Below are 12,020 nucleotides of genomic sequence, written 5' to 3'. Positions count from 1 at the left end.
GTCTCTTCCTGCATCCTTCAATAAAGACAGCTGTGCTTTTGTCTAAGTGGGATTTACAAGTGGAATCCTCTGAGCCTTCAGGATTCTCTGCTCCTAGAATCCAACAATGTAGAAGAACAGGAAGGCAAATACACTTTTATGAAACCACATATTTGTCCTTACCTGTTCATGTGTCTTGATTTTTCACAAAGAATATTCTACTATTTTCCATGTCTAGGTTATGTAGATATCACTGATGAAGGAAGGGAAAATGAAGATATTTACAAAGTGAGTCCTGTGCACCGTTACATCAGTACTAAGCATTTAGACATATTTTATGTCAATTTTTTGTTTTAAAAAACAGTAGTCTTCTGCGTGAACCATCAAACAAAATATAGCAGGAAGTTTCTTTTTAGGGGAAATATTCTAGACGGACCCTGAGAGAGTCTTAGAATTACCATTCACTCTGGAGGAAATGGACAATTTCCTTGACAGATACCAAATACCAAAATTAAATCAGGACCAACTAGACCATCTAAACAGTCCCATAATGCCTAAAGAAATAGAAGGAGTCATAGAAAGTCTTCCAATCAAAAAGAGCACAGGACCAGATGGCTTCAGTGCAGAATTCTATCAGACCTTCAAAGAAGAGTTAACACCAATACTCTTCAAACTATTCCACAAAATAGAAACAGAAGGAATACTACCCAATTCCTTCTATGAAGCCACAATTACGCTGATACCAAAGCCACACAAAGATCCAACAAAGAAAGAGAACTTCAGACCAATTTCCCTTATGAACATCGATGCAAAAATACTCAATAAAATTCTTGCCAACCGAATCCAAGAACACATCAAAACGATCATCCACCATGATCAAGTAGGCTTTATCCCGGGAATGCAGGGTTGGTTCAATATACGGAAATCCATCAATGCAATCCACTACATAAACAAACTCAAAGAACAAAACCACATGGTCATTTCATTGGATGCTGAAAAAGCATTTGACAAAATTCAGCATCCTTTCATGCTTAAAGTCTTGGAGAGAACAGGAATTCAAGGCCCATACCTAAACATAGTAAAAGCAATATACAGCAAACCGGTAGCCAGCATCAAACTAAATGGAGAGAAACTTGAAGCAATCCCACTGAAATCGGGGACCAGACAAGGCTGCCCCCTTTCTCCTTATCTTTTCAATATTGTACTTGAGGTACTAGCTCGGGCAATTCGACAACATAAGGAGGTCAAAGGGATACAAATTGGAAAGGAAGAAATCAAACTATCATTATTTGCAGACGACATGATAGTCTACCTAAGTGACCCAAAAAACTCCACTAGAGAGCTCCTACAGCTGATAAACAACTTCAGCAAAGTGGCAGGTTATAAAATCAACACAAGCAAATCAGTGGCCTTCCTATACTCAAAGGATAAGCAGGCTGAGAAAGAAATTAGGGAAATGACCCCCTTCACAATAGCCACAAACAGTATAAAGTATCTTGGGGTGACTCTTACCAAACATGTGAAAGATCTGTATGACAAGAACTTCAAGACTCTGAAGAAGGAATTGGAAGAAGACCTAAAAAAATGGGAAAACCTCCCATGCTCATGGATAGGTAGAATCAATATAGTTAAAATGGCCATTTTGCCAAAAGCAATATACAGATTCAATGCAATACCCATCAAAATCCCAACTCAATTCTTCACAGAGTTAGAAAGAGCAATTATCAAATTCATCTGGAACAACAAAAAACCCAGGATAGCTAAAACTATTCTCAACAACGAAAGAAAATCTGGGGGAATCAGTATCCCAGACCTCAAGCAATACTACAGAGCAACAGTGTTAAAAACTGCATGGTATTGGTACAGTGACAGGCAGGAGGATCAATGGAACAGGACTGAAGATCCAGAAATGAACCCACACACCTATGGCCACTTGATCTTCGACAAAGAGGCTGAAAACATCCAATGGAAAAAAGATAGCCTTTTCAACAAATGGTGCTGGTTCAACTGGAGGTCAGCATGCAGAAGAATGCGAATTGATCCATCCTTGTCTCCTTGTACTAAGCTCAAATCCAAATGGATCAAGGACCTCCACATAAAGCCAGACACTCTGAAGCTAATAGAAAAGAAACTGGGGAAGATCCTTGAGGACATCGGTACAGGGAGAAAGTTTCTGAACAGAACACCAATAGCGTATGCTCTAAGAGCAAGAATTGACAAATGGGACCTCATAAAATTACAAAGTTTCTGTAAGGCAAAGGACAAGGACACCATCAAGAGGACAAATCGGCAACCAACAAATTGGGAAAAGATCTTCACCAATCCCACATCAGATAGAGGGCTAATATCCAATATATATAAAGAACTCAAGAAGTTAGACTCCAGAAAACCAAACAACCCTATTAAAAAATGGGGTACAGAGTTAAACAAAGAATTCTCACCTGAAGAACTTCGGATGGCGGAGAAACATCTTAAAAAAATGCTCAACTTCATTAGTCATTAGGGAAATGCAAATCAAAACAACCCTGAGATTTCATCTTACACCAGTCAGAATGGCTAATATTAAAAATTCAGGAGATAGCAGGTGTTGGAGAGGGTGTGGAGAAAGAGGAACACTCCTCCACTGCTGGTGGGGTTGCAAATTGGTACAACCACTCTGGAAATCAGTCTGGCGGTTCCTCCGAAAAATGGGCACCTCACTTCCAGAAGATCCTGCTATACCACTCCTGGGCATATACCCAGAGGATTCCCCACCATGTAATAAGGATACATGCTCTACTATGTTCATAGCAGCCCTATTTATAATTGCCAGATGCTGGAAAGAACCCAGGTATCCCTCAACAGAAGAGTGGATGCAAAAAATGTGGTATATCTACACAATGGAGTACTATTCAGCCATTAGAAACAATGAATTCATGAAATTCTTAGGCAAATGGATGGAGCTAGAGAACATCATACTAAGTGAGGTAACCTAGACTCAAAAGGTGACTCATGGTATGCACTCACTAATAAGTGGATATTAACCTAGAAAACTGGAATACCCAAAACATAATCCATACATCAAATGAGGTACAAGAAGAAAGGAGGAGTGGCCCCTGGTTCTGGAAAGACTCAGTGAAGCAGTATTCGACAAAACCAGAACGGGGAAGTGGGAAGGGGTGGGTGGGAGGACAGGGGAAGAGAAGGGGGCTTACGGGACTTTCAGGGAATGGGGGGCTAGAAAAGGGGAAATCATTTGAAATGTAAATAAATTATATCGAATAAAAAAAATTAAAAAAAAAAAGAATTACCATTCATTGACCTCATCCAGAGAGTTCTATTCTGGAGCACACAATCCCTAGGGGAACACTCTAGGTGCCTCTATGATGCCCAAGAGTTACACTGTATGAATGAAAGTGGTCTATCCTGGGCTTCTTTTGCCTTTCAGTGGAATTTCAGAAACCATCAAGTGTCAAGATTTGCTATGAATCTAACATGTTATGTTTGTGATAGGCAAGGATTTTCAAAGTCAAGTGAATTAATGTCACAGTGGATACAGGGCTTGATCATTGCTCTCTGACCTATAAGATGCCACTAACATGAGGGTATGCTCTACCACCAGACCTTCAGCCTTGCGGGCTAGAGCAATCTGGGCTCAACTTTTCTACCTCATCTGGGAAATGGTAGCAGTCAGTAAAAATTCCCTTTTCTTTTGATTGAGGACAAGCAGAATAACACCCTCATTAAATAGTTGTGAGATAGACCAAAAACAAAACAAAACAAAACAAAACAAAAGACCAATGAGCTAGAACAATGATTGTCAATCATGTTCATGATCCCTTAGTGGAGCCCAAAGACCATTTCACGGGGGTTACCTAAGACCACCAGAAAACACAGATACTTACATTACGATTGATTCATAACAGTAACAAAATTACAGTCATGCAGTAGCAATCAAATGGTTTTATGGCCAGGGGTCACCACCACATGAGGAACTGTATTAAAGGATAGCAGTGTTAGGAAGGTTAGGAATCACTGCTCTAGAAGGATATTTTAGAACTCATCACATTGATTTGAAAACCTGTGCAGCATGGGTAAACTGAGGCTCACATAGAACCCAATGAGGCCCTCACACCTGCTGGCTCCTAAGCCACAAACCTCTGCAGCCAGATCTTGGCCTCCTTCCCATTTATACGCTGCTGCAGCTTCCTAGAGCCCCGGTCTTGCTTCATTAAGGAGGACAGAGGAGTCTGGCATGAAAACACACTTTTAACATGTGTTTTTCCTCCTTGTCTCATTGACTCAACATGCATATATCTCTGCCAGAAATGTCCAAACGCACCTTGGTTGGAAGAAGATTTTTATATTGATCTTAATCTAATTAGCTAGTTTGAACTGTGGTTGGTGTCATGGTTCCCATCTTGATTTAATTAGCTACTGGAATAGAAGCAGGGTCATTGTGAAATCCTCGTGGTGGGGGTGTGCAGAGCTTCTCCTGCTAGGATTTGCCTGTTTGGGAAGAGATGTCTAAACACTAAAATCTGTCCACAGCTTAAACCATGTCTGCAAAAGCAGCTCTTAAGTCTTTTAAAAGCATCTTTAGATGCACAGACAGAAATACCCAGAGTTCAAACCTCAGCTTGGTCACGCCTAGCTAAGTCCACAGGCAAGTAAGTGCCTTCATCTTCCTAAATCTGTTTTCCTTATCTGAAGTGTAGACAGAGGATTATATGGGGCTAGACGGCTGGCTGGGAGCCCCCTCCCCACACAGAGACCCAGCTTAGTTCCTGGCACAGTGTGAGCAAACCTCTGATGAACTTCCCTTTCTGCATTCTGTTGTGTGACTCAAAAATTAGTCTCACTCCTCTGTACTGTTTCCCACTATGTACTGGAGATTCCCCTCCCTCTTTCCTCTCCCCGCTCTTCCCTTCCCTCTCCCCCTTCCCCTTTGTTTCTGGATTTCACCCAGGATTCCTTGAGGTATACCCCCCAATCACCACAGGGTTCCACCTGTGGTGTTGCTCACAAGGAAGGCAGAAAGGGTTATATACACATATAAACCCAGGAAAAACCAAGCTGGGGAATTTCCCAAAGCCTTGAATTGAGGAACCAGCATAAAGCACAAAGTTAAGTAAGGTCGTGAAAAGGGAGCTGTCTGGGGGACTATGATGAGGACTCCATGTTGGGTGAGGCAGGTCAAGGGTTTCCCAGCACCGCCCCCAAGGCAAGTTGTCCCTGTGGAGAATTTGAGTGAGTTTTCTGGCTGGACAGCTATTCCTTATCAGTTATTATTCCCTGTGAGCATCTGGCCCCAAGTCATTTCTTTCTGGGTCTGCTGACTGCTGCTGTCACAGCCCTACAGCCAAGATTTAATTACCTGGTGCTCTCCCCTTTGAGATTCCCATCAGCTTCCCAGCTGGCCACCTCCATGAGAAATAGCATCCTCTCTCTTTCTCCTTTTTCCTCCCTTTCCCACCTCTACTGCCTCATTATTAGGTCTTAAAAGTAGCAAGTTGACTTCCCACTCCTGGAAAGTCCCATAAGCCCTCTTTCCTCCCCCTATTCCCTCATCCACCCCTTCTCACTTCCCTGTTCTGGTATTGCCCTATACTGCTACACTGAAAAGGGGAAATCATTTGAAATGTAAATAAAAAATATATTGAATAAAAAATACAAAAAAAGGTAGCAAGTTGAATGGGCATTTATTTTCTAGCTTTAATGCTTACTTTGGAGCTGTTGTTGGCTTTTCCATAAAAGTCTGAAGGCTTTTTGTATGTGAAAATCAAAGGTATACAATTGCAGAAATGCTTTTCTGAACTTGGCATGTTCCTTTATAGGAGCCCTTGGCTTTGAACATACAGAGTGAGTGGACTCACCTGCTTCTGGGCATAGGAAAATAAGTGAATGGATTTTGAGGGAAGAGAGGGCTTATAGTTCATGATTATATAAGATAACATGAATAGCTTGCATACCTGTTCCCATCCTTGCATATAGATAACAAGAGTCCACTGTAGTGTTACATTCTTATAACCTAGCACCAGGCTAACACAATCAGGGATGTAAGCTGGTAAGTGCAACCATAAGTCACGAACGCCCTCACCATATTGGGGCCTTCAACTTTGTACTAGTGGATAGACGCGAGAATGAGGCCCCATTTAATCTAGCCCAAGAAAATGATGACTGTTCTGTTTATGGTTTCTAGAGGAAGGCATTTTCACTAGTCCTGTAGGCACTGGGGGACTATGTGGGAAGAACAGGAAGTTGAGATGGAAAAGAAGGGGATACCAGACAGAAGAAATGAGGGAGACTGAATATAATCACAATACAATATGTATATATGTATACATGTGTGTGTGTGTGTATATGTATACCTAAGAACCAAAGAAAAATATACCCATTTGGATTCAATTTTGACTGACTTCCAAACTCTTTGGGCCTTGACACTTGTGGAGCACCCTGAAGGGACAGTACCAGCTGGCTAGCCTATCTTGTCTCTAGAAGCAGTCATAAGGCACTGTCCTTACAGCACCTGCACAGGTCCACACAGCTTCTGAGAAGCCTTATTTATTTCAAATTGAGGTTGGGAATTAATTTATGGGAGTGGCCCTATTACTTCCCAGTGACCACATCAATGTCCTACTATGTGTTAATATATCACTTCCAAAAGGACAGTCCTATCAATACATTAAACCCCCTCCAAATTAGTAAGAAGGTCAAGATGTCAGAGACAGCTTATACCCCATTCTGTATACACTAAACATTTTGAAATGACGTAAATGTAGGATTAAGTACAACCAAAATACCAACACTGGTAAATAAGAAAGGATGATGATTAATTGTGGATTTTCTGAAAAGTCTGAAGAACTCTACCTGAGACACAGAGAAGATTGTACTTACCAAACAACAGAACCATTTGACCCACAGCCAACCCTGTCTGTGTGAGCACCCTCGCATTTTGATCCTGTAAGTAGGGCATGTGCTCTGCCCACTCATGAGTCACCTTCAGTTTCTGATTCTCACTGGCTACCTGACAGGGGACAGTATGGTGCTTGAGGACTAGAAGTGAGTAAATAACTCTCCAAAGATTTAACCAACTCCCCTCTTCATGCCACATAGTATATTTTCTTCTTAGACACTTACTGAATAATGCAATTTCTTCTACATTCAGCACCCCCCACCCCCAAGAAAGACTGGCTGTTGTAATCCTGGGTAGATTCAGACCCCAACACCAAAAAGTTAGTATAATGCAGAGTGTTCCACTTACAAAGAGTAGGGCTCAAGATCTCCTTGAAACAGAAATCAGATATGTCCATTTTACAAAGCAGTCTGCTGTAGTCTACCATTCTATACATCTCAGTTCCCTTTGCAAAATATATGGCTGTGTCTAGGAGGCAACCAACTTCAATTCAACAGTATTGAATACATACTATTTAGTTTAAAGAAACAAAACTTAACTGCCAGCAAAGGAAGGCAATTCCACTTTCTCTGGCTGTAAAGGACAGAAGTTCTGTAGAGCATTTAGGTGTCAAGGCAATTCTAGGTCCCCTTCATACAGATGTATCCACGTGTGGGTCTAACTCTCAGCAGCTTCACATGGACATGGTAGATGAGATGATCCTCTGAAGGACATGTGGAAACCATCTAAGATACTGCTCTCTCTGAGAAGCCACTAAATCACCATCTGTCCCATTTTCTTCTTTGCAATCATCTTGGCTCAGCTTCTAAAATTTCTAAAATTCCAACAGGGCTTAAAATCTTATGATGCCCTGTAGTCTAGTGCCTTCAATTCAAGACTCTGGCTCTGGCTTTATTTCTTGCTGTGGTCTTTGGTTTTTTACACTGGATTCTGGGACATCACATGCACACACAGGCACAAACATGGACATATACATTCATACACACACATGAGCACATGAACACATAACACATGCACTTATCACCAGACACATGGACATACATACATACATACATACATACATACATACATACATAAGCACAGACACACATGCTTCCACAGTGCACACACAAAAACACAGGTGCACACACACAGAACTCATACACATACCCCCACACATACACACAAGGACATACATTAACACACATGCACAGAAACACATACACATATAGTACACATAGAAACACAGACATACATGCATGTACACATATACAAAAATGCACACACACATAGATAATCACATACATACACAAACACTTTTACACTTGAAGTATGTATGCTCAAAACTACATTTTAACAGTAATGACATCCAATTTTAAAGGGAAAGCAGACTCTTTCTGTAGATAGCTGAATCCGAAGAGGTCTGAGGCATCTGTACTCCAAGAGAACTCCTGTGCAAAAATCACACCCCAGCCACCTTGTGGTGGATGGGGCACCATAGACTTGAGGGTATTCATCAGTTCCAGCCCTGGGCTGTCATGACATCCCAAGAGAGCTAAGTATGGAACCATCCAGAATAAAACATGAAGTAGCCTGAAGGGCCATCTGGCACTTCCTCAAGCCTGTCACTCAGCTACAGTGCACATCCTTAGCTTCTTTGCCAGGTGAATTCGTGCAGATCACCCTCAGAGGAAGTTCTGAGAGGCTGGTAGAGAGGCTGCTATCAAGTAAGTGGCAAATTACAGGAATAGTAAAGGGAGACAGGTAGAGAGGCTCCTTCTAGCTATCGGATGGCCTGTGTCATGGATCAAGGGCCTTCTGGCCTCCTTGGTGATGTCTGGTGTGGAGTATATACCCAGCAATTCCCTGTTGCCTTTTGATGCTGAATTTCCCTGGAGGGATCCTGTGTGGTGCTTTAGGAGGCTACTGTAAGGACCTTTAGCGCTATGTTATGGCTGGGCATTGGCTACCCCCACTGCTCTGGGGACATAGTTGTCTTTTGAGAAGACTTGTTATTCAGGTCTTTTTCTTTAAATTTGCTGATGGACAGAACTCTCTCATTTCATTGCTGGTGGAAATGGAGCAGGTCAAAACAAGGAATAAGCTGGATTTGTCTGTTTGGGTTGTCCTAGTAAAACACAACCAAAGATAAAGGCTTTGGGGGCTATAGGGGTAATGTCTTTGGGTGTCTCTGTCCCTGACCTGTGAAAACCCACCGTTACCCTGCACTGTCATGTGGCTTTCTGTCTGTGTGTCTCTCCTGATCTTCTTTTTTCTGGTAGCAGTTATAACTGAATGGTTAGGGTCCCACCCTATGACCCCATTTTTCATTAGTCAGCTCTATAGAAGCCTATCTCCAAGTGCCAAGTCACTGAAAGTTGTAGCATAGGCATCCCCCCCCAGGCTTGCCACTCAACATTCAGAACTTCAGAGTTCTGTTTTTGTTTTGTTTGTTTGTTTTGTTTTGTTTTTTTTTGTTTTTTTGACTGTGGAAGCTGACTTCAGGCATTGTCTTATACTGATACATAAACAATGCCATGTGTACATAATTGTTAATAGAATATTATTCATTTTCTATGATAAAAACTCATTGATGTTCTATCAGAACTTTACCCCCCCCCCCCATTTGGAGGAAGAGGAGTCAAGAGGGGCAGGGTCCTGGAGATAAGAATGCAACATGCAATAATGCTGGAGATATAAGACAGTTTTAGTATTGATGTATGCGTTGAATAGAAACCATTGTAGAGACAGAACTTTTTAGTCATTATATACAACTAGTGCACCCACTTCTCCATACACCCAGTACAGTGCTTCTGGAAGTCTTTGGATAAAAACCCTTGCTATTTGCAACTTCAGTCAATGGGCTGAGGGTTCCTGGTACATGACAGAAGCTGAATTTGATCACAATGGCTTGACTTCTTGAAATTTATCGCCATATGTAGAACTGAAAACAAACTTAACTGCATGACACACGTGACCATTTGGAGAAAATGTTTCACTCTGGTACAATCATTTGAAACATTTATTGAAAATGACATTTATGGCATACTGAAACTTCAGCTCTCCTTGTTTAGAAAATGGAGAAAAGAGCTAGATTTTAGGAATTATTGACTTAGTGGTCCAATACCTCATGTGTTTTAATTGAGGTGCTGTAGAAATTATTTAATAAATGGAGACATTACTAAAGCATTTCACACGACTATAATTCTTTCATTAAACTAACATGAAAGGGAAAACATGTTTCTGAGATAATTTTTACATCAAAAATTATGCAGCAAAGATAGAAGAAAGTAGATTAAAACAGTCAGTCTTTCCTTCCAATGATAAAATGCTTATCATGTTTGACGCCTGATACTCTAGCTACATATATATTATCTTTAGGATCATCTTTGGTTCATTAGCAACAGTGATGAATACATATTAGACACCAACTTCAGATAGTAGAGACAGATCTCAGTGGGCAAAATGCTGTCCTCACAAGTGTGAGAACCCACATTTGAATCCTCAGAAACCAGGTAGAAGCTTGTGTGTCTGATGGCTCTCCTATAGCAAGATGTGAAGCACAGAAAGTGTCACCAGAAGTTCCTGGGCAGGTGTTGGCCATATGCAGCAGAAATGAGAGACCACATCTCAAACAAGGAAAGTGAGGACAGATACCCGATCTCCACTTGTGAGCTGTGTCATATACATATACCATAGTCTCACACACAGATCTTTAAAAACTACCAACTGTATGCATTTCTGGGTTTGAGGACAAGCCTGTTGCCAAAAGTCTCAGACAAGCAGGGTTCTGAAACAGTTTGTTCTGCTTGCTAAGCTGGTTTTCCATAGTCTTTTCCCAAATATTTCTAGTCTCCTTTTGCAGCATTTGTTTTATGGTATGGGAAATGACTGAGACATTTGTCTACCCATGTATGAGATACTTTTTCTGTTGCTCTGGTATAGCACCATGACTGAATGTAAGTTTAGAAAGGCTTTATTTTGGTTTATGATTCCAGAAGGATAAAAGAACCTCATGGCAAAGTGGAGGCATGGTTGCACACTCCAGGCATATCTGAAGCCACAAGCTGAGAGTTCACACTGTAAACCACAAACATGAAGCAGAGACAATAACTGGAAATAGGGTAAGGCTGTGAACTCTCACAGCCAGCCTTCAGACACATATACTTCCTTTAGCAAAGTCAAACTTCCCTAGCTTCCCCCAAATAGCACCATCAATTAGGACCAAATGTTCAAATACCCATACCTTTGGGAGACATTCGCATGCGAACCACTATAGCCTGTGTCAATATGACCAAGAGGTCAAGGTTCTAGCAAATATCTTTCTAAATGAAAAACTTACTCTTGATCCCCCATAGATAAAATTTACAGTGATGTTTTTTAATGGCTATTTTTAATATAATACTCCCATATCTGTACCTAGGAAGATTATATAAGAATAGCATGAATTTAAAGACACCATTAGGAATGTTAGCAAAAGCTTGAAAAATGGTGCCATGAAGTCTGTGTAGATGCCGACAACACTCAGCTCTGGTGTGACTTGCCATTCTGTGCCATCAGTTGTCTGTGGAAGAAAAGCTAATGTTTCAACTGGGGAGATGTCTGAAGCCCAGGGATGGCAAATTCTTTCTCTGAGGCCATGCATTGAATTGATGAATTTAGGTTTTCTAATTACAGGATGGCTTTAGGTTCTTCAGGGTCATGGAGATCTAGGTTCTACAGCTACACTTCCATTGAATGAAGAGTGCAGTTCATGTGAACTTCCAGGAGCACTGGAGACATTGAAAAGGATGGGGATGTACTCAAGGTAGAGTACTTGCCACAGATGTGCAAGGGCCCTGGTCCATCTGCACCCTGCCCCTCCCCCCAAAAGTGACAAGTATGGGGACGTGTAGTAATTGCACAGCCTCTACTTCTCCCAGTCACCTGAGAAGGCTCACTCATATCCACTTAGTCTGTTGTCAGCACCAAGACTCATCTTTCCAAGCACAGCATCAGGAGTCCAAGAGCTCTTAGGAAAAGGGTCAGAACCTCTGATCTCTCAAGAGTTTTAGGAATGTGCTGCTCCTGTCCTTCAACATTGTCAAGAAGATGATTGTCAGCACAGAGTATCCACCGTCATCAGTCTGATAGGCATTGAATTGTGAAGCATAACTGCAATAGAGCA

Source organism: Apodemus sylvaticus, chromosome 6 (genome assembly GCF_947179515.1).
Source record: "Apodemus sylvaticus chromosome 6, mApoSyl1.1, whole genome shotgun sequence".
NCBI lineage: Eukaryota > Metazoa > Chordata > Mammalia > Rodentia > Muridae > Apodemus > Apodemus sylvaticus.
The sequence above is the reverse complement of the archived record's forward strand: the minus strand, read 5'-3'. Positions refer to the sequence as shown.